The 27,507-nt window shown below is 33.5% G+C and overlaps 3 pseudogenes across 2 annotated transcripts; 1 reads left to right on the top strand and 2 right to left on the bottom strand.

The window, feature by feature from the left end:
* The first annotated feature begins 1,273 nt into the window (after positions 1-1,273).
* Positions 1,274-14,605, top strand: LOC148761654 (uncharacterized; annotated as a pseudogene).
* A 2,934-nt stretch (positions 14,606-17,539) lies between these two features.
* LOC18594493 (LEAF RUST 10 DISEASE-RESISTANCE LOCUS RECEPTOR-LIKE PROTEIN KINASE-like 2.5) lies at positions 17,540-22,524 on the bottom strand (annotated as a pseudogene). Its single transcript, XR_016027643.1, has 4 exons — positions 21,714-22,524; positions 20,114-20,217; positions 19,966-19,995; positions 17,540-18,724 (listed from the first exon to the last, which is right to left on the bottom strand). The product of XR_016027643.1 is annotated as an LEAF RUST 10 DISEASE-RESISTANCE LOCUS RECEPTOR-LIKE PROTEIN KINASE-like 2.5 (transcript).
* A 3,142-nt stretch (positions 22,525-25,666) lies between these two features.
* Positions 25,667-27,507, bottom strand: LOC18594494 (uncharacterized; annotated as a pseudogene). The gene is made up of 2 exons (XR_016027362.1): positions 26,136-27,507; positions 25,667-26,017 (listed from the first exon to the last, which is right to left on the bottom strand). The product of XR_016027362.1 is annotated as an uncharacterized LOC18594494 (transcript).

Raw genomic sequence — 27,507 nt, 5'->3', positions numbered from 1 at the left:
AATTACAGTGTTTAGTTGTTAGTGGGGAGTGTAAATAGATAATGGGGAGTGCCAATAGCCTCTCCCTTTAATTTAATGTGTGTTATTTTAAAATTTTTTATATAATGATGTTCAATATTTAATGACATTTTATGTCAAATATGAAAAAATATTAAATGAAAAAGAGTAAGATTATTAAGAGCATTTATGAACCTAAAAATGGTAATCCATTAAAGTCTTTTTTTTTTTGTCAAAAAGTCAGAACAAGATCCAAAATTTCAGAGCAACCAACCTTCCAAACAAAGAGAGAAACAATCCCATTGAAATAGTATTATAAAGTAATAATCCTCTGGTGAAGATATTAACTTATGGCAAAACTGGCTCCTAACAAAGATTTTTTCTTTTTTTTGCTTGTTTTGGATTAAGTAAATGAGAGCGATCATTGTTTGAAAAATCATAAGTCAATGTGGAAAACAGTTTAACCATTTAGTCAAGCTCTGGAAAAATATCTTTAGGAACTTTCTTCTTATTTTTCGAAAACCAGTAGTGGGTATAGGACCTTTCAATAATAGCACCAAAATATATATATATTTTTAATTAGAAGAAAGGGATTCGAACTCTGCTCTTTAGCTAAGGGATCATACATCAACCAATAAGCCAAATGTTAAAATGTAGCATTAAAATAATTCAAATGTTAAAATTTATTAGTCAATGATGTAAATATTAGAATGAATTCGAAAATCGTTGGCCTTACTTTTTATTTTAATAATAAATTTATATATATTATAAACATTTTATTTGCAAAAGAATTTTATATAATTTTATCTAGAATATTATTTTGATAATTGCACATATTACACAAAGATAAAACAAAAGAGTAAGTCGCTGGCATATAAGTCGAAATTTTTCCTAACATGTATGGTGGGTTAATTAGTTTATATATGTTTCAGAGTTATTTAATCGGTATTATGATTTGTAGTTTTAAATGTATTCTCATTTAAAGAGAAACGTCCATTCTAAAATATTGTAAAGCTCATATTTGTATTAGATTTGGTCATTTTAATAACTAAAATAAAATTTTCAAACAAAAAAACATTATAATGAGACGTTCAATTTGAAATTTGAAATTTGAAATTTTGAAAAAAGTTACGTGATAGAATATTGTATAAATTAATGAAATTCAGCACCATATTGACCTGATTCTTGGTGCTAGTTTGCCAAAGTTGCCTCATTACAGGATAAGCCCAAAGAAGAGCAAGATTCTCAAAGAGAAAATGGAGGAATTATTGCGCAAATGACATATCTAGGAGAGCATGAGTCCATGTGTAGTTCCTGCCTTACTAACCCCAAAGAAAGATGGGAGTTGAAGGATGTGTGTAGTCGCCGAGCCATCAACAAGATTACTGTTGGATACAAGTTTCCAATTCCTAGGCTAGATGACATCCTTGATAGGTTACATGGAGCTAAGGTGTTCACAAAGATTGATCTTCGTATTGGATACTACCAGATTCGAATTAGACTTGAGGATCAATGGAAAACAGCTTTTAAAATGAAGGAATGGTTGTATGAGTTACTTGTGATGCCATTCGGGTTAACCAACGCGCCTAGTAACTTTATGCGATTGATGAATCAGGTATTGAAACCTTTTATTGAAAAATTTGTTGTGGTTTATTTTGATGATAACCTAATTTATAGTTCATCAAAAGATGAACATCTTTTGCATTTGTGCAAAGTACTAATAGTCTTACAGGAAAATAAGTTGTATGTGAACTTGAAGAAGTGCAACTTTATGACAAATAAGCTATTATTCCTGAGCTATGTAGTTAGTGTAGATGGAATTCGAGTGGATGAAAAGAATATTCGATCTATTAGAAAAAGGCCTACCCAAAAAACAGTAACGAAAGTCAGAAGTTTTCATGGGTTGGCAACATTCTACAGGTGTTTTATCAAAAATTTTAGTAGTATTGCAGCGCCTATTACAGAGTGCTTGAATAAAGGGAAGTTGCAATAGAGTGAAAAAGCAGAAAATAGTTTTGCCGTGCTAAAAGGGAAGCTATCTACCGTTCTTGTTTTAGTATTGCCAAATTTTGATGCATTATTTGAAGCTGAATGTGACCCTGGTGGTGTGGGGATAAGAGTTGTTCTTTCACAAAAGAAAAAACCAGTAGCTTATTTCAGTGAAAGGCTTAGTGATGCAAGGCATAAGTGGACCACGTATGATAAAGAATTTTATTTTGTTGAGTGTGCTTTAAAGAATTAGGAGCATTACTTGGTCAAGTGAGAATTTGTTCTATTCTCATATCATAAAGCACTGAAGTAGTTGAATTGTCAGAAACAGATCAATAAAGAAATACATGTTAAGCTGAGGCACAAGGTTGGAGTTCATAATAAAATAGCAGATGCATTGAGTAAATGTGCAAATGTGTTGGTGACAATGAGACAAGAAGTTGTGGGCTTCGATACAGTCAGGGAATTGTATCCTACAGATGAGGATTTTCATGATACCTGGAAAAAGTGTATCACACATTAACTTGTTGAGGATTTTTACATTCATGATGGTTTTCTAATGTGGGGTAACCAGCTTTGCATTCCTAAATGTTCATTGAGAGAAAAGTTGATTAGAGACTTGCATGGTGGAGGTCTTGCAGTTCATTTAGGTCGTGACAAGACGATCACTGCTATTGGAGAAAGATATTATTGGTCACATTTGAGAAGGGATGTAACAAGATTTGTGCAATGATGTTACATATGCCATACCACAAAGCGATAGTCCCAAATTATTGGTTTGTACATGCCTTCACTTGTTCCAAAAAATATTTGGAAAGATTTATCTATGGATTTTGTGCTTGGACTACCTCAAACAAAAAAGTCCATAGATTCTGTTTTTGTTGTCGTTGATAGGTTTTCAAAAATGGTGCACTTTATCCCTTACAAGAAGACTTTAGATTCAAGCGGAATAGCCAAATTGCAAATTGTTTTTCAAGGAGGTTGTTTGTCTGCATGGTGTACCTAAAACCATCACTTCAGATCAAGACGACACATTTCTTGGCCATTTTTGGAGGACTTTATGGAAGATGTTTGATTCATTCTTGAATTACAGCAGCATAGCTTATCCACAAACTGGTGGCCAAACTAAATCAGTGAACAGAACCCTTGGTAATATGATTCGTAGTATTTGCGGAGATAGTCTGAAGTAATGGGACTTTGCATTGGCATAAACAGAGTTTGCTTATAATAGTACTGTTCATAGTGCCATAGGAAAATCTCCATTTTCTATTGTGTATACAAAGTCGCCACAACATGCTCTTGACTTGATCAAGTTGCCTAAAGTTCCTGGATTTAGTGTAGCTACTTACAATATGACTAATCAGATGCAAGATGTTTTAAGCAAATAGTTTAACCCATTAGTGAAGCTCTTGGAAAATATCTTTAGGAATTTTCTTTTATTTTCTGAAGAAAATAAAAAATGAGATACAAAAGTACAAATTTTTTGGATTAAGTAAAAATCAAAGTCAAGCTCTTGGAAAATATCTTTAGGAATTTTCTTCTCATTTTCCGAAAACCAACAGTGGGTATAAGTAGGACTCTCAATAATAGCACCAAAGTAATTCAAATGTTAAAACTTATTAATCAATGATGTAAATATCAAAATGAATTTGGAAATAGTTTGTCTTACTTTTTATTTTAATAATAAATTTATATATATTATATACATTTTATTTGCAAAAGAATTTTATATAATTTAATCTAGAATATTATTTTGATAATTGCACGTGTTACACTAAGATAAAACAAAAGAGTTAGTATGACTAGCATAAATGTCGATGGTTTAATTAGTTCATATATGTTTCAGAGTTATTTAATTGGTATTATGATTTGTACTTTTAAATGTATTCTCATTTAAAAAGAAAATTCCATTCTAAAATATTGTAAAGTTCAAATTTGTATTAGATTTGGTCATTTTAATAATTAAAATAAAATTTTCAAACAAAAAACCATTACAATGAGAGGTTCAATTTGAAATTTCAAATTTCAAATTTTGAAAAAGTTCGTGATAGAATTTTGTGATTGATGTTTTTTTTTTAGATAGCTATAACTATCATACCTGAAAAAGATGCCACATTTTCATGAAAAAGAATACTTGTAAAACATTTCTAAGATCTTTTTTTAAATGAATGATGGCAATCAAATGAAAGTTTTCATTAAAATTTTATAAAAAAGTATTTTTTATATAAAATAATATAAAAATTAAACTCCTTGAAAATCAAAAAGAACAATAAAATGAGATACAAGGAGTCCAAATTGGACCAGAAAACCGTTGACCTATCAAACTTAGAGGGTACACCCAAAGGAATATCATTAATTTTGAGGAAGACTATTTTGGAGAAACTAGCAAGCAATTTTTTTTGGCTAAAATCCACCATTTCAATCTAGCTCGAGTTAAATCACAAATCCCTTGTAGAGAAGTTATTTTCATTCCTTGCCACTTGCCAACCAACTAAACACCTTAATATTAAAATAAGGTGGGCCAAAATGATCACCCAATATTAATTACTCCACTAAATACAAGGAGCTGATGATGTCCTTAGATAAAGAACAAAGGTGAAAAAAAATAGATAAAGAACAATGATGAAAAAAAAATGATGAATAGATTCACATTTTAAGGGAAAAAATTGAGAAAAACAACCATAGAAACATAAATTTTATCCACATGCATCTAGGTTGCAATTTCTTGAATGGAGACCTTTCTCGAGCGAAAAACAATCTTCGAGGGCTTTAAAACAAAATGGTTTAACCGCTCACTAAATGGAAATAGACCAATCGGATTTCTTTTATCTGAAAGATTTTATACATATATTGTTTCCCACAAGTATCTTACATAAAACTTGTATGATTAATTATGAGTCGCTAGGCATAAAATTACAAAACGACGTAGGTGACATAATGAAATACATGTTCACCAGTTTACACTACATTTAACATGAAGTTGATGCTTCAGAAGGAAGTTGAAAAGGTCTGGGAGGCATTTTGAGGAGCTCAATATCAGTTTCGAGCATCTCCAAGACTTTGTTCATTGAAAGACGATCATTAGGCTTCATTTGTATACACCTAAAAGCTATTATTGACATCTTCCTCACGATTATCTTTTCCACATCTGCAAGATCTCCCAACTCTATGTCCTCTCCTAGGTCAAATCGATCATAAATCCATGATGGAAAGTATATCTGACTTGATTGTTCAACGAATGCATTCAAAATTTTCCTCCTTCCCACCATTTCCATCAACAACATACCAAAACTATAAACATAAGCTTTGTATGAGATGCCTCTAATATTTTTGTAGACCAACTCAATATTTCACTCTGATATGTTTAGTGCGACCATGCTGCATAGGATTTTTGGCAATTGAAATGGCTGACCTGTTATCAATTAACAGAGTAGTGCCCTCTGTTTGTACGAAACCCAAGTCTCCAAGCATTTTTTTAAGCCAAAAAAGCAACACAGATATATTCGGCCTCTACTGATGATTGGGCAACCACTTTCTGCTTTCAAGAATTCCAAGAAAAAACAGCATTGTCGAATGAAAAACAAAATCCACTTGTACTCTTGGAATCATTCAAGCATTCAGCTTAATTGCTATCACAATATCCCATTAGCTCCTTGCTTTCTTGTTTTTCAAACTTCAATCCATAGTCCACGGTTCCCTTGATATATCACAGAACTATTTTCATAGCTAAAAAATGAATCTCTAATGGAGCTTGCATGTATCTAGATAATAAGCTTGTTGTGAACATTAAATCAGGCCATGAGGCTGTTAAGTATAGTAAAGAACCAATTAAACTTCTATAAGTTGAACCAACAACTGTTGGAGCTCCATCATCTTTATTGAACTTTGCACCAGTAACCAATCGAGTTTCCGCCATTTTACAAGCTTCCATGCGAAATCTTTTCAGCATTTCACAAGCATATTTCTGTTGATATACTAATATAAAATCAGAAGCTTGATGAAATTGCAAACTCAGAAAATATGTTGTTTCCCCCAAGTCTGACATCTCAAATTCTTATTTCATGCTTCTTTTGAAATCATCAAAAACTGACCCACTAGGACCAGTGATCAACAGGTCATCCACATAAAGAGAAATAATGAGCTTATCAAAAATAGATGAAGCACTTACATATAATGTAGGCTTGTTAGCACTTTTGATAAAGCCTTAAGACTTTAAATATGTGCTAATTCTATCATACCATTCTCGGGGAGCATATTTGAGCCCATATAATGCCTTTACAAGCTTGCAAACTTTTCCTTCATTGCCAAGTTCTACAAAGCCTTCCGATTGCTTAATCAAGATGTCTTTAGATAATGTGCCATTCGAAAAAGCTGACCTGACATCCATATGCCAGATTTTCCACCCTACTCTTGCTGCTATAGCAATGAGTAATCTTATTGGATCGTGTCTGACCACTAGAACAAATGTTTCCCAGTAATCCACCCCATAAACTTGGGAATACCCTTTAACAACTAACTTGGCTTTGTATTTATTGATTGCTCCATCATAATTCAACTTTGTTTTAAATATCCATTTTACTCCAATGATATTTTAATCTGATGGTCGATCAACAAGGACCCAAGTGTGATTTTTTCTGATCATTTCTATTTCAGTCTCCGTGGCTTGTCTCTAATTGTTTTCTATTGATGTTTCTTCGAAATTGGAGGGCACAACTATAACAATATTGCATTTAATATATATGTCTTGTAATGTTCTTGTTCTTTTGACTGCTAAACTCTTATCTTTAATATCTTCTTCATGATTCTGTTCATTCAAAACTACATCATCAAGGAAGTTCAAATTCTCTGAAATTCCAACAGCATTCTTTTCCCAATGCCATATGCTTTTCTCATCGAACCAAACATCTCTATTGACAAATATTTTCTTGCTTTGAACAATGTAAACCCGATATCCTTTGGAGACACTGCTATGACCAAGGTGAATACAAATCTTTGTCTTGTAATCTAATTTGGTTCTCTTCTTATTAGGAATTTTCACATAACAAATGCACCTGAAAATTCTCAAGTAAGTCACAAAGGGTTTTTCTCAAAACCAGATTTCATGGGCATTCCAATTTTTTAGACTGCTTGAAGGCACGATATTAAGCAAAATTATTGTGTTACTTGCAGCCTTTGCCCAAAACAACTTGGGCAATCCTTTCTCATGTACTAAACAGCATGTCATCTCTAATATGGTCCTATTTTTTCTCTCACAAATCCCATTTTGTTGAGGAGTGTATATGATTGTTAACTGATGCTTAATTCCCTTTTCCACAAGGTAACTCTTGAAAGTATTTGAATAGAACTCTGAACCATTATCAGTTCTAAAAACTTCCAAACGATTTTTAGACTCATTTTCCACCAACGCCTTAAAGCCCTTAAACTTTTCAAATACCTCTGATTTATTTTTTAGAAAATAAATCGAACAATATTGAAAAAAGTCATCAATAAAAATGGCATAATAGATGCTACCAGTCAGTGAAGCAGTACTAACTGGACCACCAACATTAGAATGGACTAGTTGTAATTTGTCATTTGCTCTCCGGGAACTTGAAAAGGGAAATGGCATACGACTCTGTTTGCCATGCATAAAAGGGCTGCAAGTTTACTTAGGAATGGACATACCAAGAAGTCCTTCAATAGTGTTAGAATTAATCATGTAACTCAAAGATTTAAAGTTTACATGACCTAACATTTTTTTCCACAATTTAGCATCAATTTTTTTACTAACACAGGCAGTATGCTCAATTTTCATTTAGTCAATAGAAAAGCTTTTGATTTCTCATTTTGACTGTCATTAACTCATTGCCAGATGGATCAAAAATTGAACAAAATTGTTCTTTAAACAAAAAAGCATAATGATTTTCAACTAGTTGACCCACACTTAAATGATTTTGTGTCACTTCAAGCACATAATGGACCTTTGAGATGTATTTAATGTAGTTCATTGTTTCCACAACTACTCTTCCTATTCCCATAATCTTTAAATAAAGCCCATTCCCAATTATAACTCTTGCCTGGAAGTTTCTGTTAAACTTGGTAAGGGTTGGTCATTCCCTGTCATGTGATTGGAGTGCCCACTATCTATAAGCCATGTGTTCCTTTCCTTATCATCAGCAATCTGAGCCGTAAAGAGTTGTTCTTCTGTTGCATCTACCTATTTTGCAATTGCTGCCTTTTCATCTGTGTGACCATGCTTGGCTTTACATACCTTTTTGAGATGATCTAATTAGTTACAAGACCTACACTTAATGTTAAGCTTGTACCAACAATATGTAGGAGTATGGTTCCTTTTTTTACAGTGCTAACATAGAGGAAATTTATTTCCTTATTTGATTAGCTTGCCATCACCATTCTTTTTTTCTGTATCTCGCCTGGTGTTATGTTTCTTAGCACTATAGTTGCTAAACAAATCTGAGAAAGTTTATCCTTGTTGTAAGAGCACTCTCAACACTCTCCTATTGACAAATGGCTTTCCTTCGTTCTTGCGCTTGTAATGCATTTACCAGTTCAATCACTAAAAGTTTAGACATATCCTTTGAGTCTTCCAAGGAGGAGATTTTTGCTTCAAATTTTTTTGGTAAGCTAACCAGAAATTTATGCACAATCCTTCTGTCAAAGAGCTCCTCACCCAATAACCTCAGTTGATTGACAATCTTCAATACTTTTTCAAAACAGTCTTTTATTGTCTCATCTTCTCTCATCTTTAATACCTCAAACTCCCTCAGTAAATTAAGTACTTGAATTTGTCCTGTTTTATCACTACCATGAAATTTCTCTTCAAGCTTGTCCCAAGCTTCTTTTGGAGATTCACAAGCCATAATTTTTGTGAAGATTGAGTTAGTCACGATGCAGTGAATAGAAGAGATAGCCTTATAACGCTTAGCCACCTCTTTACTGTGCTACTTTATTTGAGTGATGGTAGGATTGGCATGCCTCATAAACGGGGGTTCTCCCCCAACTTCTACAACCTCCCACAAATCAAAGGCTCGGAGATAAGCCTTCATCTTAATAGCCCATATAAGGTAATTATCTCCAGAAAAAACAAATGGAGCGGAGGCATTGTAACTTGCCAAAGCCATTGAAACACAATGAGATGTAAGCAAAAGAGAATACTAAGATGATATTGGCTTTCACACTTGAAGAAAAAAAAATTAGGTCCCTTAAGATCCTTCTTACTACTTTGATACTACGTTAAGAAACATATTTGGTTGATGATTATGAAAGAACTCACAAAGGAAGTAAAGAAAGTTTTAAGGAGAAAAACCAGAGATATCGAAAACCAATTACTAGACACTAGAGAAGATGATCAAAATAACCTTACACACTTGTCTTACAATAGATTACTTAAAAACTGCAACTACCAAACAAAAAGTCAAGGAAAATAATCTAGTTTAGTTAACAAAGAAAATCCAGAAAGTTAGTGCTACGATGGGTGCATTCTAAGTCTGGTACCTAGTATGGGATAACCACGTAGTACATGAAACGTGGCCAAGCATCACAACCAACTTCTAACACTAACAGTAAAGTAGCCACTTAACAATAAGCAAAGCTCCACTATTGATGTTGTGAACGACTTCAAAGCTAAGGCAGGAACCACTCTTAACAACTATACCAAGTACGTGGTTTTTGTTTTAAGCCATATAATGCCTTGTGGAGCTTATAAACCTTATCTCTTCTAGATTCAATCTTAAATCCTATTGGTTGTTTCACATAGATTTTTTCTGCAAGTTTACCATTTAGAAAGGCAGACTTGACATCCAAATGATAAATTCTCCAATTCTTTGCTGCTGAGAGAGCAATCGATGACCTGATTGTGTCAAGCCTTGCTACAAGAGTAAAAGTCTCCTGATAATTGACACCAGTTAATTGTGCATATCCCTTGGCTACTAGTCTCACCTTGCATCTATTCAATGAGCCATCTGCTTTGAATTTTCTTTTAAAAATCCACTTCACACCAATCACTTGGTGGTGCCGAGGTCTGTCTACCAAGGACCAAATGTTATTCTACTCAATCATCTTAATTTCTTCTCTCATGGTAGCATTCCATTCAACATGCTTCGAAGCTTCATCAAATGAGGTAGGTTCCGACAAGGCAACATAACATTTGTCATAAATATCTTGAATAAATTGTCTCTTTTATAAGAGCTTCATTTGTGGTTTGATTTACATCAAGTTTATCATCATCAATATTCTGACTTTCAATGCGATACATTAGAGGTGTAATGCTCACTATCTATTGTTGTTCCCAATTCCACTCATCATTCTTAGCAAATTCCACATTTTCACTAATAGCAACCTTTCTTGAGTCAAGCTGATAAATTCTATAAGCTTTCAACTGTTGACTATACCCAATAAAAATGCCTTTCAATGCCTTTGATTGCAATTTATCTTTATGCCCTTTCGGTATGTGTTGGTAACAAATGCAACCAAACACTTTTAATTGATTCACAGAAGGTTTTTTTTCCAAACCAATGCTCATAGGGAGTTGAGATTTTCATGGTTCGTGGAGGAAGAATATTATGTAGATAAACTACTGTGCTTGCTACCTCAGCCCAAAATCTAGCTAAATAAGCTAGAGACTTCTAATGGCATGATGGTTCTTGGAGCTAATAAAATCTCACTTTTCAATAAAAATATAGAAGAGGCTCTCAAACTCTTGTTTTTAGAAAATCATGATATTATCAGCAACCAACAACTGATAGATCCAAGTCCGTTGGTGCCAGTGGGAATCCCTTGACGTAATCTCATAGCCTCCCCTTTCTCCATAATGTAGTTAAAAGCTTCCGCTACAATATTAAAAAAGAAACAATGCCAATTGACACCCCTGTCTAAGACCACATCTCATCGAGAAAAGTTCTGTTGACACACAATCCTTCAAAAAAAGAACAAAGAGAAATAAGGTGTTGGTTTTTCTTTTTCATATACCATGCATATATGAAAATCTTGCTTTTCCAATAATTCTCATTCGTAGTGAAATTATAATCGAAGACAACATAGCGACATTCATTAGCATGGAAGGTATCTTATGAACAACATAACTTAGTTGTTGTATTTTTTTTAAAAGTTCAAGTGTGTATTAATAAGTTAGCTGTTAAAATATTTTATTTTTCAAAAACAATTAATCCCATGATCTTTTTTAGTTAAAATTATTATTGTTTTTGGATATGGCAATGAATTTTATGTCTCAACCCTAATAAAAAATTGCCATATATCATCCTTGTACTAGATTCCCTGCATTTGATTAGTCTTTGTATTTTAATCTACCAATAGATCAATAGAATAGTTCTAAACAATAAATTAAAATTAATAATTTAGGAAAAGCAGCCAAGTCAAAAACTTAAAAAATCTCTCTCCAAACGAAACTGTGTACATAATTCCAAATATAATTTAGTTAATATCTCATCTTCTAAAATTTTGATAGCATATTTATGGTATATGACTACAACTGCGAACGCGTTTCCTGCATCTTACCATATATAAATTAAACATCAAAGGCAATTGGCTCAAGGAAAGCCCACATACCACACATGGACTGATTTCCATATTATCTTCAAATCCATATCCTACATTCTTTATTTTGCCTCATGTTTTTTGTTTATATATTGGGCCACCCAAACATTGGCTTTTGAATCAAAGTTGTGAATCTTAGCACTACCAAGAGTAATTTAAATCTTCAAGCATTGAGCCTTTGACCTTGTCATCCGCATCTTTCCATGGGAAGATTTTTTTCAAGTCTCTGGTTGCTTTTCCAAGGTTGGTCTTGGACGGGTCAAGAGACTAGTTTTCACAGCTAATTGCATATTCATCTTCCTCTTCCTCCTTAGTGCTACCTTGGTTCATTTTATGTATGTGGTAAGTTTCTCCTAAATTCTGCTTCCTCCACCGTTATTTTCCCTCACTATCCATCAACTTATGCTAATTTTTTTTATTAGGTAAAATTTGAGAATGTTGAGATGAGTAAATGTATCTAAGAGTGAATAAAATGAAAAATGTGTGTATTTATTATTAAAACAAATTATCAGATATAACTAATACTGTTTTTTTTTTTTGTGTATCATAAACTAATACTGTTACTTAGATGTAACTAATACCAGCAATACTGGTATTTAGATATTATTAAACTATGTTTAGAATACAAAAACACCATTTAGATCCTTAATTGTCACTTTGAAATGAATTCTCTCCATCAGCATGTGAATTGAATGCACCATAGGGTCACGGATTTTTTTTAATCAAATTTGCAAAGGGCAACTGCTAATATGTCTGGCAAACAAGAAAGGGAAAATATGGATACCCCTAGACATTCTTTGTATAATGCATCCAGAAACTGACTCAATTGAGAGTCCATGCTGGCACTATTATCTTATTGTTTAGACAATAAACCCTAAAAGAATGAAAGTGGTACTGGTATATATACATCAAAGGCATTAGATTTCCATATATCAAGTTCTGTTACTAGAAGATTACTGCAACTGCTTAACTTTTTTTTTATCTACTTTTTTCTCAGCTTGTTATACGAGGCAATCTATTTCGCCTGATGATTTCTTGCTCATGAAGTAGCACTACAAAGCTCTGGCCAAGAATTCAATATGCTCTAAATTGCTCTAATTCAGGATTGCAAAAGAAATGCCCTGATAATTACCCATCGGTATTTTAGCCTGATGAATTGTCAATCGAAACTTGTCCAAACTACTTCCAGTGGATCCACCATGATTTACAGCATTGGAAAAGTTCAGGAATTATAGAAGAGATGATTGAAAGAGGGAAATCGAGTGCAGAGCTTAGACTTGTAATTGTCAAGGGTGAGGTTTGCATGGAAATGTTTGGCGAGCCTTATGAAACCAAGGATTTATTTACTCTATAGGGCACTTTGCAGCTTCTAAGATTTTACCCTGGAAAGCTACCAAACTTGGAGCATTTTGTCCTTACTGGAGACAAGAAAATGATCAAGAAAACGGATTACTAAGGACCTAATGCTACATCACCACCGCCGTTGTTTCATTACTGTGGTGAGGAGGAAGCACTCGACATTGTGTTCCCTAATTGGACCTTCTAGGGATGATAAATTCTTGTACATATTACCACAACACATTGGCATTGTGAAAAAAAAAGTAAAAAGAAAACTACCAAATTTTAATTGCAATTAACTAGCTAGTCTTGTTTACTTTGTTTGCTCTGGCAAGGCTTAGGTTAATATAATGCCGTGGGGGCAGATGTTGAGTGCAATAAAAAATGGCAACAAAAGGATCAATTGGGAAGATAGGAAACCTTACGCCTATTGGGAGGGTAACCCATATACTTCTTTAGAAAGGAAATACCTTCAGAAATGTAACCTCTCAGATAAATATGATTGGAACGTTTGCCTTTATACCCTGGTAACTATTTAAGATTGTGTTTCTTTTGCCACTTTGAGTCTTGGATGGGCTTCTATATATTGATTGAAGTCATGAAAAAATTAGCTAATGCCCAAGTTAGAAAATTACAAAATCCATACATAATTAACAATTTATTCTTTAAAAAAAAAATATTCAGAATTGGACCAAGGCAAATGAAGAAGGGTTCAAGCATTCTAAATTGGAAGATCAATGCACCCATAGGTCACTACAACCAATTTAACCTAAGACAGCACATTTGTAAAATGTGCTACTAAAAATATTTTTAATAACACTTTTTTATGTTTTTTAGAACATTTTTGTAGATCTAACCTCACTATATAAATTTTTATATGCATTATAAATAAAATATAACGATAGGAATTGCACACACTAGCAAAGGTTGCACTTTTTTATATTATTACTAAATGTGAAAAAAGTGAAGCGAAAAGTTTAAATAGCTACACTTTTTAAAATTTTATCATACAAAAAAATATATCACCGAAAGAAGTGTGATTAAAACTCAATTTTTTAGTAGTGGGTATATATGGAACCTTTCTTATATCATTCTTATTGAAGGTTATTTCTTCGTTTCTGTTATCATAAATTTCAATTTTAAAATACTCATTACTCTTTTTCTTTGATACTAACAAAGATTTTGATTTTTGGTATGGTACCATTTGTACAAAGATATAAAATTTATGTAGAAGGAGTGACAAGGTCTGTCAGTGAGAAATACATACTAGCATGCAATAGCATGACCTTGATGATAACGCCCCGATACTATGATTTCTTCTTGAGAAGCATTGTGCCAATGCAGCACTACTGGCCCATCCGCAAACACAAGCGAATGCAGAGATCTAAAGTTTGCAATTGAATGGGGCAATAATCACCCTTACAAGGTGTATATATACATATATTCTTAGCAAATGGAATATGGATTGGATTGGATTGCATCTCAAATCTTTTTTTGTTTGAAACTTGTCTGCTTCTTTATATGTCATTCACAGCCTTTTTATCTCATAAGACAATACGCTTTACTCTTTCAGGCACAGGCTATTGGGAAGGAAGAAAGCAAACTAATTGAAGAGTTTCTGACAATGCGAAACATATATGATTATATGTTTCATTTGTTGAACGAATATGCCAAGCTCTTGAAATTTAAGCCAACAATACCTTTGAAATCCCAAAGGGTCTGCTCTTGAACTTGTCCTCGGAGCTTGCATAAAGCATCTTAGTCCTCACCCTTGATGTGTCAGGTGACCTAAACCACAAACAACATTGCAGCCGTTTTAATTGTAACGATCCTTCAAAAATTGAGCAAAGAGAAACAAGGTGTTGGGTTTTTCTTTTTCGCTTTCGTATACCATGCAAAGAAGAAAATCTTACTTTTCAGACAATTCTCATTCGTAGTGAAATTATAATCAAAGACAGAATAGTGGCATTCATTAGAAAACAAGAAGTTGGTGAAATCATCATAAGTTGCTCCCAAACTCCCGAGCTTCTCTACAACCACCTATTGCGTCTTCTCATCAATCTTCAAGACAACATATCGATGATTCCTCTTTTGTTTTTAGTTCCAAGAACTTCTGCTTGCACTCATCATTCACAGCCATTCCAGATGATGAATTTGCCTATTGCACCATATATATATATATATATATATATATATATATATATATATATATATATATATATATATATACACACACACATTGTGATTCCAAATCAAAACAATTGTTTTTCCATTAAACTATGATTCTACAAATTCGATTAAGATAAAAGCAAAAGTACGACTTCTCCTCCCGCTGGTTTAACTAAACTTTGAAAAGCATATTTAAATTTTTAATATTATAAAACTCGATATGTACATAGATAACATGCATGCATGCGTGCATGTGTGCATGTTTTAGTCAAGTTAAAGACTAATATACATATACAACCATAATTTATAAAGATAAAGAAAAAAATTTTCATAATGAAAAATTTAATTAATTTATTTTCAATGAAAGATTAAATATTTAAAAAAGTTATTAGTTAATTCTGAATAAAAAAATAAAAAACAAATATTAATACCAATGGAATTTTCCTATTAAATATTCTGTTGTAAAACCTTTTTTCAACAAACAGGTCCGTTGTAAAATTGGCGGGAATGAATTTCTTTTGGCACCTAATATTTTTGATGGATTACCAACTGAATTTTATCCGTTATAAAATTTCGATGAGAATCTGTAGGAAATTCTGTCAAAAAATTTGGTAGAAGTGAAAATTTTTAAAATTTTTCAACAGATTTTCAACAAAATTTTCCGTAGAAAAAAATAAAAATTCTATTTCGTTGGAAATCCATTGAAAATGGACAAAGCTGTTTATATAGTTTCTCAAGCCATATCGCAACCCTGCCAACCCTGAATATTCAGTATATCATATTAAAATAAATGCAATACATCAGCTGCCTTGATCAATAAAATATAGTTTTGAGTCAAACTTAATTACAATGAAAGATGAAATCAAAATGTTTTAATTTAAACAAAAATGGACTAAAATGAAGATCCTAATTATTTACAATATGGTTTTGATGTTTTGTATTAGTGTAACAAGTTTTAATTAAAATATGGTTTGAATCAAAATAATTACATTAATGACAAATGGATTCAAAATGCTTTAATTTAAGCAAAAAATTTGAGTAAAATGTGGATTTTAATTAATTTTACTTTTCCAATCGTAACTTTAACAAAACCAAGAAAACCCAGAAAAAGAAATAGAATTGATCAAATGCTTGCAAAATTCTTTCATCTTATGAAATGGATATATGTGGAGGACAGCGCAGCTCATATCATAGAATTGCCATGACATTTCGAAGTCCATTGATAGCGTTTCGTAGATATCAAAGTAATACAGTCCTATAATATTGTCAAGGATATTTAGAATCTCAGTTATAATTGTATAAAATGTTAGAATTTTTCAAATAATAAAGTGTATATTTACATTATTTAATTTGTTTTTCTTTTTTATAAAAAATGGATTAAACTTATTTGGTTTTAATTATAATTCATAATATGATTTAATAAAGTAAATAGAATCTAAATCCTATGATTAATTTCACTAAACTACCCAATTCCAGCAAAGCTGATCAATTTTACCAAAACACCAATCTTTTTTTCTAAAAAAAAAAATTATCCACATTTGACGTTAAGAATTATGAATTGATGCCAAGAATTGTGAATAGTATTACATATCATAGCAATAAATGTCATAACAGTCTGAACGAGGGACAGATTCTTATGAGTGGCCTCGCTGTGTTTTGGCAGGATTGGATGTTCCGGAAATGGGACTTTCAGCAGGGCTCCATCATGGTTGGGAGCTATTTTTGCGTTGATGCTCCGGTTCAATAGTTTTTTTGGTTGTTCTTCTTGTGAACTGTACATAGAGGAGGGCTGAATCTGTTTTTTTGAATAAGTTGAAAGTTTGATAAATATGCTGAACTTTGAACACTCAAATAGAAATTAGCTACTGATCGACCCTTAGCTTTTGTTTAGGTTTTGAAAAGGAATTAGGCTGCCAGTGAAAACTTTTGTAATTGTACAGTTGATCTTGCCCATATAAACTTAAGACTTGTCATGACATTACTGATAATGCGATTTCAGAGATGTGCCATTCAATGATTTTTCAGGGAGCTTTCCTTCTTGGGTCAGTGAAGAAAATTTACAACTGCATGTTTAATCTCTTTCTTCTTTATCCTATGTAATATTTTCCTAACAAACTTTCTTAGCCTTATATTAAGCGATGCTTTTTATTCTTTCTTAATTCTTGCTTGCACAATAATTTATCACATTCCATTTCTACGTATAATTAAACTTAAATCGAGATAAACCAAACTCTCGGATGACCTTTTTGAGGGCCCCTATTTTGTTTCTTATTGAGTTCTTGCTTCCATTACCATTTTTAATTCTTCCAAGCCGTCTTTTCAAAGAGGGGGAAGGTTAAGCTGAACAAAGGCAATAACAAACAGAGGTCAAATGAGCCAAATGAAAGATATTATGAAAAAAAGTACAAAAAGGGTACGAAAGAAGAAAACCCATAGAAACACAGCTCAAAGTACAGAAACAAGTTTGGAAATTACAATACAAATTTCTAGGTTTTAAAGGGACATGATATTTTCTTATGATCAAAGTACAAAGATAACGTAATAAAATGAAAAGTTTCATAACTTAAGCTATATTTAAGCTAATTTCATTTGAAGAAAGAAGTGATGAAGTTGGATCCTCACTTGGATTCTCATCAGCATGATCCTCAATTGATACTTCAAAAGGAAGTTGAAAAGGTTTGGGGGGCATTTGAAGGAGCTCAACATCAGTTTCAAGCATCTCCAAGACTTTGCTCATTGAAGGACGGTCGTTGGGTGGCAGTTGTATACACCAACAAGCTGTTATTATCATCTTCCTCACAATTATCTTTTCACCATCTGTAACCTCTCCCAACTCAATGTCCTCTCCTTGATGAAATTGGCCATAAATCCATGAAAGAAAGTATATTTGACTCAAGTGATCAGCAAACGCATTCAAATTCTTCCTTTTTCCCACCATTTCCATTAATAGCATTCCAAAACTATAAACATCAGCCTTATTTGAGATGCCTCCAATGTTTTTGTAGACCAATTCAGGAGCAATGTATCCTATCGTACCCCGTGCTGCAGTGAGAGATACGATGCTATCATCTACTGAATAAAGTTTCGCAAGACCAAAATCTGAAACTTTTGGGACAAAGTTCTCATCTAGAAGAATATTGTGTGGCTTGATATCAAAATGTAGAATTTGCATGTCACATCCTTGATGTAAATATTCAACTCCTCGAGCCACCCCAAGAGCAATATCAAACATTTTTTGCCAACTTAAGGTGATTTTATTCTCTTCTGCAAATATGATCCTATCTAGAGATCCATTTGACATACAGTCATATACAAGAGCTTGTTTTGATCCCTCCACACAAAATCCAATGAGTTTTGCCACATTAACATGATGAATTCTCCCAATTGTAGCAACTTCGTTAATAAAATATTGCCCATTGGCTTTTGACTTGCCCAATAACTTTATTGCTACAAGATGGCCGCTACGAAGCTTTCCTTTAAACACTGAACCATAACCACCTTCACCTAATTTATCTCGAAACTTTCTAATCATTTTTTTTTATTTCACGATAAGAATATCTTATCGGCATTAAATTATTTTGACTTTGAAGAAACTCTTCAATCGTGTCATCCATAGATAAATGTCTTCTTCGCCATTTGTATGTAACAAGTGCAATCAAGCAACATATTCTCGGCAAAGTTCATAATAAGATAACTCCTCCTTTTCAACAAAAGTACATTGGAACTCATTAATATATTTAAATGACAGTATTTTCAAAAGAAAAGTGATCATATCTTAAATCGGGTAACCTAAGTGCCGCTATCTTTCCCCCTAACAAACTTTATAACATGATGAAAGAGTAGGATGCTTACTTTCAAAAGGACAAAAAAAAAAAAAGAAAAAAAAACAAGTGCGTGATTCTCACAAAATCTATTATCAAATAATTAGAAGTGTAGCATGTACTTGTCACAGTATGAATTAAATAGTATAGTTTGAATATCATATAAGAAATTAAATAGTATAGCTTGAAAGACAAATTCTACTCAGTAGTGCATTCGGTAATTTCTTAATTACTAAAATCACCATATACATTACAAAAAAAATTTACTACTAATTTTTACCATTCATATGTTCAATTAATAAGTACTTAGTTTAATTGGTCATATTATTCAAGTCCACAGCTTTTTTTTTATTTACTATTATTTTTTTTCATCTATAAGAAAGAATATTTTATGAAACATTGCACAATTTTACTACATTTAAGGTAGTTATAGTCACAACCTGCAGTAATGTAGTTGGCTTGTCTTGTCTTCCATTTTTTAACACCTAATATCATACCATTTTTCATTTCAAAATTATTTTTCATGAATTTCTATTTTTTGATATTAAAAATTATGGAATATTAATTTTATAAAAAACATTTTTACTATAAAATAAAAAATAAAAAATTAAACTCCCTGAAAGTCAAACAAGGACAATAAAATGAGATAGATTAAGTACAAATTTATTGGACCTGAAAACCATTGATCCTGTCAATCTTAGAGAGTGGATTCACAGAAATATCATTAATGTTGGAGAAAGCAATAATAATTCCTACAAACTAACCTATCCATATATGCCTTGACTACCGAGATTATTATAGAAAATTTTTTCAATTTATTTCAAATAAGTAATTTAGTTGATCGTATTATTATATATCATGTGTTTCTTTTCCTACGTATTTGTATCTGTACTTGTATAATGAAAGAAAATCTAGAATTTTATTCTAGAACCCTCCAAAATCCTTTAAGTGCTGTGCTAATTTGAGTTTTACCATAAAACTAAATATAAGCTTGCACGATCTAATAGGCTGTTTTAATATTCTTTTCTTAAATTTGAGTACATTGATATTGCTCAACGTTTATGTATATGCAAATGCAAAGCTAAAACTTATTAAGTACCTGTAGCTTCAAGACATATAATATACGTTCCTGCAAAAAAAAAAAAAACCAAGAAAAAACAAAATTATGCAATTACTAATTTCAACAAAGGAACACAAATTAAGGCAAATTCAAGAAGAAAAATATTAATGCACTTAGGAAAGCATACTTTTTGGTGGATTGTAACTATTGTAGGATACATGGGGGCCTTGAAAAAGGAAATGGACAAAGCTATCTATATAGTTTCTCAAGCCATACAGCAAATCTGCCAACCTGAAATATTCAAATGCATCAGATTAAAATAATTGGAAATATTAATGATTATTTGACCACAAGGAAATGGGAAAAACAGTTGTAGGGAAAAAAGGAAACTTTTCATTCAAAGATAATTATTTGACCACAATTTTCCAAATTAGAATTTTAAGTCCCAACCAAACCCAATCTACTAAATAGAATTTAACTTGAATGCCTTGATGTGGCGGTAGTGGGGAAGATAGGAGCTCTGCTTCCCTCTTGTGTGGCATATGTGCATGAATTAGGGAGGGAGGGAGGGAGGGAGCGGGGGGGGGGAGGGGAGGGGAGTAAATATGGTAGGTGATTGGAGAGGAGAATAAGAGTTTGGAGGCAAGAGGATTAGTCCAGCTTGGCTCAAACAAAGAATTACAAAAGGTAGTTGAAGTACTGTATGGTATTTTGGCAGCGAGGATAGTTTGAGAGCAAATGAATCTGGTCAACAGAAAAAAAAAATACAAACAGATTAGCAACTTTTTGTTTGCTTAGATCCAACTTGTGCTTGTGTGTGTTGGAATTATGGTTGGGTAATTTTGTTGGGATCACAGATCAACAAAAGGGGTTAAAACGAAGGGGAGGCGGGCTTTAAGGCTAAACAATGAGTGAACTGTGGATGGAGAGAGGGAGGAGAAGGATCTCTGGAGGGAACGAGGGAGACGGGGGGAGGTGAACGGAGGTTTTGGGAGGGAGCTGTTGTCTCACAGGAGAGAGAAAGGGGAATGAGGAGGGAGAAAGAGCAGGGTGGAAAGGAATGAATGAGGGAGAGGACAGGAGGTTGATGGAGGCATCGGAAGAGGTTGGAGGAGAGATCTCTACATTGTAAGGAAGGGAGAAATAGGAAGGGGAGAGTGTAGGGAGAAAGATGGGCTGCTACATATGTTTGCCATGAGGTTGCAGCACCCATTTTGTGAAATTTGGGTTATATAGGTAGTTGGGGAAGTGATAGGCTGCTGCACTTGATGAGACTGAAAGCATAATGGGTGGATAAAACATGAAACTGCGAAGGGAACCCAGATAAAGAAGAGACTCAGGAACCACTGTAAGCTGAAGGGTGTTCCTACTAGCAGGTCATGTCACTCCGACGATGAATTTGAAGATGTATTAAGCTGCCAAACCGAAGAGGTTATTTTATTTAGGATCACTGCTTAGATGTAATGACCCGAGGCATAAAAAATAGAACTTGTAAACCCTGCTGATATAAAAGGGGTCTGTTTGTTTTTTTTTTGGTTGTGTGAATGCTGAATTTCACAGGCAACCAAGTGTCATCTGTAGGCTGCCTAGCATGGTGATAAAGAAGAACTAATTTGATAGGTAATACTTGTAAATTTTTTAGGGAATGCCAAAGTATGTCTCTTAGGGCCTCTGGGAGACTGACTTTGGCATTTTTTTGTATCTCCTTTCATTACAGAATGAAAGATTTAATTTTTATTTCTAGAAAAAAAAAAGAAAATAGAATTTAAATGCTTGAGAATTCTTACATCGTATGAAAATTTTGAGATATTGAAGGTTTGTCCTCCTGGTAACAATGATATTCTTCCCATGAGAAATCAGAGCCAATTAATAGCTTTTCGTAGATATCAAAACTAGACAGACCTGTGATATTCTCAATCATAATTGGAATCTGCTCGTTTATGACTGTGCAAAACGGATTGAAATCGTACAGCCATGTTTTTTGATCTAAAAAGTAAAAGTAGGAAGGTGGATGGGGAGTGCTGTTGGTGCAAAGAGAGGCATCAACGTAAAGAGAAGAATTCATTGGTCTTGAGCAATTGACAAGATACATTGTGTTCGGAATTGTACCAGAAAACCAAACTCCCTCACACGGAAAATCATAATGAAAAACAAAGGAAGTACAAGGCAGTGAGCAATTATCTGCATCCAGGCTCCCATCGACCAATCGGATCGTCAAATTAGAATAAAAGATTTCCTGGACGTAGAATTTTCCATTTTTCATGACCCAAATGGTGCGATTATCATTCTCACACTCCAATTCAACCCTATGATCAGTGTCGTTACACTTAGGTTGATTTTTTAATCGGAAAGGGTGACTGATGGTAAGGTTGCCGCACAAAGAAGAGCCGCCGCAGTCCTTATTTTCACTTGTAGCGAGGCAAGCACCAGGGAATAGCAATAAAGCAAGGGTCATGAGGCTAAGCAATGGCAGTTCTGTTTTTGGTTTCGACATTGTAAAATTTGGATGTGGTAGAGCGAGAATGAGGCTGTAACAAGTTTTAACTCTTAAGTCAAGGATATATAGAAGCATTGGGTCGTTTTTGTCTTCAATATTCCAACAACCATTCCGATGAAAGCAAGTATAATCCCACGGTGAAGATATTAACTTATGGCAAGACTGGCTCCAAACAAAAATCAAAGACAATGTGGAAAACAGTTCAACCAATTAGTCAAGTTCTTGGAAAATATCTTGGGGAATTTTCTTCTCATTTTCCGAAGAAAATAAAAAATAAGATACAAATTTATTAGACCAGAAAACCATTGATCCTGTCAATTTCAGAGAGTGGATCCAAAGAAATATCATTAATGTTGGAGAAAGCACCGAGCCATTTTCTTTGACTATAACTCGACTTAACTAGTGGAACTTGTACTTTTGGTTTTGACACGCTACAAATAACGGAAGAAGAAGCGAAGGAGGCTAAACATGCTTTTAAGTCAAGGAAACATAGGACCACTGAAACATTTTTCTTTCTTTTTTCTGGATTTAAATAAATGGGAGCAAGTCATCGTTTGAAAAACCAAAGTCAAGCTCTTGGAAAAAATATCTTTAGGAATTTCCTTTTCATTTTCCGAAAACCAGCAGTGGATATAAGTAGGACCTCTCTATAATAGCACCAAAATAATTCAAATGTTAAAATTTATTAATCAATGATGTAAATATCAGACTGAATTCGAAAATAGTTTGCCTTACTTTTTATTTTAATAATAAATTTATATTATATATATACATTTTATTTGCAAAAGAATTTTATATAATTTAATCTAGAATATTATTTTGACAATCCATGGACCTGAAAACCATTGACCTGTAGAACTTAGAGGGTGGATCCACAGGAATATCATTAATTTTTAGGAAGACTTTTTTGGAGAAAGCTGCAAGCACTTTCTTTGGCTATAATCCACCATTTCAGTCCAGCTCGAATTAAATCACAAATCACTTGCAGAGAAGTTATTTTCATTCCTTGCCACTTGCCAGCCACAATGATCACCCATTATTAATTACTCCACCAGACACAAGGAGCTGATGATCTCCCCAAATAAAGAACAAAGATGAAAAAAACAAATGATGAATAGATTCACATTTTGGGGAAGGGAAAAAATTGAGAAAAACAACAATAAAAACATAGATTTTATCCACATGCATCTAAGTTGCAATTTCTTGAAAGGAGACGTTTCTTGAGCGGCAAACAACCTTCAAGCCTCCAGGGCTTTAGAAGTTTAACCTTGACTGGGGCATAAACTTAATTATACCGCTCACTGAATGGAAAATTGACCAATAAGATTTCTTTTATCATAAAGTTTTTTTGCAGATATTGTTTTCCACAAGTATCTTACATAAAGATTGTATGATAAATTATGAATCGCTAGGCATAAAATTACAAATTTATGTAGGTGACATGATGAAATACACGTTGAGTAGTTTACACTACATTTAACATGAAGTTGGTGCTTTCGAAGGAAGTTGAAAAGGTCTGGGAGGCATTTCGAGGAGTTCAACATCAGTTTCGAACATCTTCAAAACCTTGTTCATTGAAGGACGATCGGTAGGCTTCATTTGTATACACCAAAAAGCTATTATTATGGTTGAAGGATTTCAAGGAAAGATTTTTTGTTGTAAAGAGAGTTTTAAAATTTTAAAGTCAAATTAATTTTTTGATAAAATAAAAACTGAAATTATCAAAATTCTTGGAATTTGGATGAGAGATTTTGGTGGGTTCAAATTTTCATTTCAAATTTCAACTCTTAAAGTGAAATTTGCGAAATTTCTTGATTTTCTAAGAAGATATTAACATTTATTATATTACCCCTTTTGTGCAACCTTTATTTTTTTAACTCTAACTATAAAAACTCATATTTTAAATATATGTTTTGACTTTTTTTATATTATTATTTGTCACGTCTATAGATTTGTTTTTTTAATGGACGATGGGAATAAAATGGAAATTTTAATGAAATTAGAAAAATGAACAAAAAATAAGAGGTGAAATGAAAAGAATGATACGCACAAATTTTTTTATCATATTTATAAAAAAACTAAAATCCAGAAAATAGGAAGGACATATATAAAAGGAAGATAAAATATTGTTTGGAATAATTTAATGAATTAGTGAAGATCTTGGACAAGATTTTCTGAACTTTTGCGTCACGAATAATTAGGAGTTAGGACCCCGTTGAGCAAGGCACATGATCCCAGCCCAGCATACACGTCGGGAGCTGAGATTTAGGCTCATCATGCTGCTACTTTACGCCTTGTTGACCCCTCGGCTGCTTGACTTGAAAATCTTAACCAACCTTTTTGAATTTCTTTTTAATATTGAAATTACAGATCACATCCTTCGCTCTGCAGCGGGTTGTAAAATTTTGTGAATATTTTATCACAAATTTTAAGTATTTTTATTATTAAATATTTGATACATGTCGGTAGTGGCACAAAATCATACAATTTATAACGTGAAACATAAAGAAATAAATTGTATCCATTTACAGTTCAACAGGATTACAATCTTTGTATCAGAGTTTTCCAATTCGCATGTATTCAAGAGTGCAATATTACAATTATGATATACAGATATGATGAGAGAACAAGCAAAAATTTCTTTTGTTAACTATTGATTATAATACTGTTGCCCTAAAAACAGTGCAAACTAATTATCTACAATAGAAATTTAAAAATATACTTTGTCATTTTTTGGGATAACATGTATGATGTCATATGCTACATATGAACAAATCAAAATAACTATGATTGGTTCACTTTTAGAGTTCTATAATTACAAAGTTGCATATTGTTGTAGCTATTTGTAGATAACAATCTAAAGAACATAATGCGGCACAGTTTTGAACAAAAAACTCAACTGGCAGCAGTGGGTTGATATGTTCATCACTATTTTGTCTGTACGTAGTCAAGTTTGCAACGTGATGTATATATGGTAATCAATAAAACCGGAGAACTCAAACAATAACTAAAAAAGAGGATAATAAATGTAACAACTATTCAAAGCTAAATGACATGTGCAATCATAATTTATAAAGATAAAGAAAAAAAATTTAATAATAAAAAGATTAATTAATATATTTTCAATGAAAGATTAAAATATTTTAAAAAATTATTAGTATATTCTGAATAAAAAATTACAAAAATATTTTTTTTCTGGAAAGAGCAACGACCTCAATTTCATTAGAGCAAGCCATAGGCAGGGGTTGCTCATTTTTTTTTTATAGCAATGATGAAGGGTACAAAGGAAACTCTAGCCAGTAGTAGTTATACATAAGGTGAAGCCTAGATCAGAAGCTAATACTGTTATTAGAGTGATTTTATATGCTATCCTGGGTTATCTAACTAGGAATCATATATGTTTATATATTTAGTTAATAACAGTCCATAAAAATTAACTAGAACTAAGCCAAGAGCCAGAAATTCTTCTGCCACCTAGTGTTAATAAGGTATCCACCGACGCCTTAGCTCTGCCTCCTAGCCCCTATGGTTAAACAATCTGCACCCTTGATTCATTGCTCCACAACTTCCTCAGAGCTGCTGGTCCCGCAGAGACTGCAAAAGCAACCACGAAACAGTTCGCAAGATAATAAAGGGTGAGATAGGTTCTGAGATCTGAATGAATGATGGAAAATGTGTACTTGTGGGAAAGGGTGAGGGCCAAAGGACCCACCAGTTTAAGAACGGAGATGGCCTTTTCTGACCCAGTACCAACACGGAAATCTCTAGCTTCGTCACTTGGCTCGTCACTGTCGCCAGCTTAAGCCCTTGGATAACCAGTGCTTCCACTTCAACCTCGGGTTTACAACCCTTGCAGAGTGACCCAAGAGAGTTAGCAAGGTAAGGAGAACAAGATGAAGACTCTTTTGGCTAGGAGAAATAACATGCAGTAAAGTAAGCAAATCACACTTGTTAGCTACATGAGTAAGTGCCCACATCATTGCATGCTTACAATGTGAGCTTTGATCCACTACAACCATCACTCTCTTCCTTATCACCAAGCCATTATCGACACCATTGCCATACATGTTAAGCCCTTCCATCTGAGTTCAGCTTGACTCAAACCCAGCAGAACTATTCCCACCGACGTTGTTATATTCTGCTCTTCCCTCCCCGCCTGACGTGGATTTCCAAGCTTCTTTTCCACTAAGTGTAGACACCCATTTTTACTTAATTTCATAAATAAATGAAGAAGAAAAATCATGATTTGCTGCCATGCTTGGCATGGCAGTCGAGGCAGCTGCTGTGGTAGCCAGCCAAGGCTGGACTGCCATCGGAGTCTACCTTCTCCTTTCCCAAGATTGAATCAGCGCCTCTTTCTCCCAAAGCATATCAATTTTGGTTAAGCCGATTTACCCCACTTTTCCCCTTTCCTTCACATTGTGAAAAGAAAAAATCGCCCAAAGCATGTCAACTTTGGCTAAGCTTCCTTCCTTCTGACGATTTACGCCACTTTTCCCCTTCCCTCAAATTGTGGCAAGAAAAAGTCGATTTCAAAAAGTCAAGGGTTTGGCCACTGCCATTGGCAGCATGTAAGCCCTGAGACGCTACCATTGGCAGCAAACAGGGAGGAAGGATTTTGAAAATCCATCCCCCGTTTATAAAAGGAGGGGCCGGATTTAAAAAAAAAAAAAAAAAACGAGAGAAGCTAGCTTTCAAAAAATATATGAAAAACCCTAAAAATTTTCTATTTCGAAAACCCTAGAAGTCTTTGCTAAAAACCTAAAGCCCTGTAAAAGAAAAAATACCCTAACCTCTACCAACTGGTGAGATACCACAACCACCAAAAAAATAAAAAAACAATACTAAAAATCAAAAAGCAAATGGGAGGCAGCGCGTGGTGGGGTAAGTGGGTTTTGAAGCTTTTGGGGAAATCGTTTTAGGAAGAGAAGCACCATTAGGTTTCGGGAAGGAAAGAAAAAAAGGATTTTTTCTTGGGTAGGAAGAGTCTCGGCGAAGGTGAACGGCGGTGAAAAAAAGGGGAGAGCGAACGGTGGTGAGAGAGTGAAGAGAGGGGCCGTGGTTTTCGACTAGAGAGACAGGAA

Source organism: Theobroma cacao, chromosome 7 (assembly GCF_053813885.1).
Source record: "Theobroma cacao isolate CCN51 chromosome 7, ASM5381388v1, whole genome shotgun sequence".
Classification (NCBI taxonomy): Eukaryota; Viridiplantae; Streptophyta; class Magnoliopsida; order Malvales; family Malvaceae; genus Theobroma; species Theobroma cacao.
This window is presented reverse-complemented; position numbering and strand designations above follow the sequence as displayed.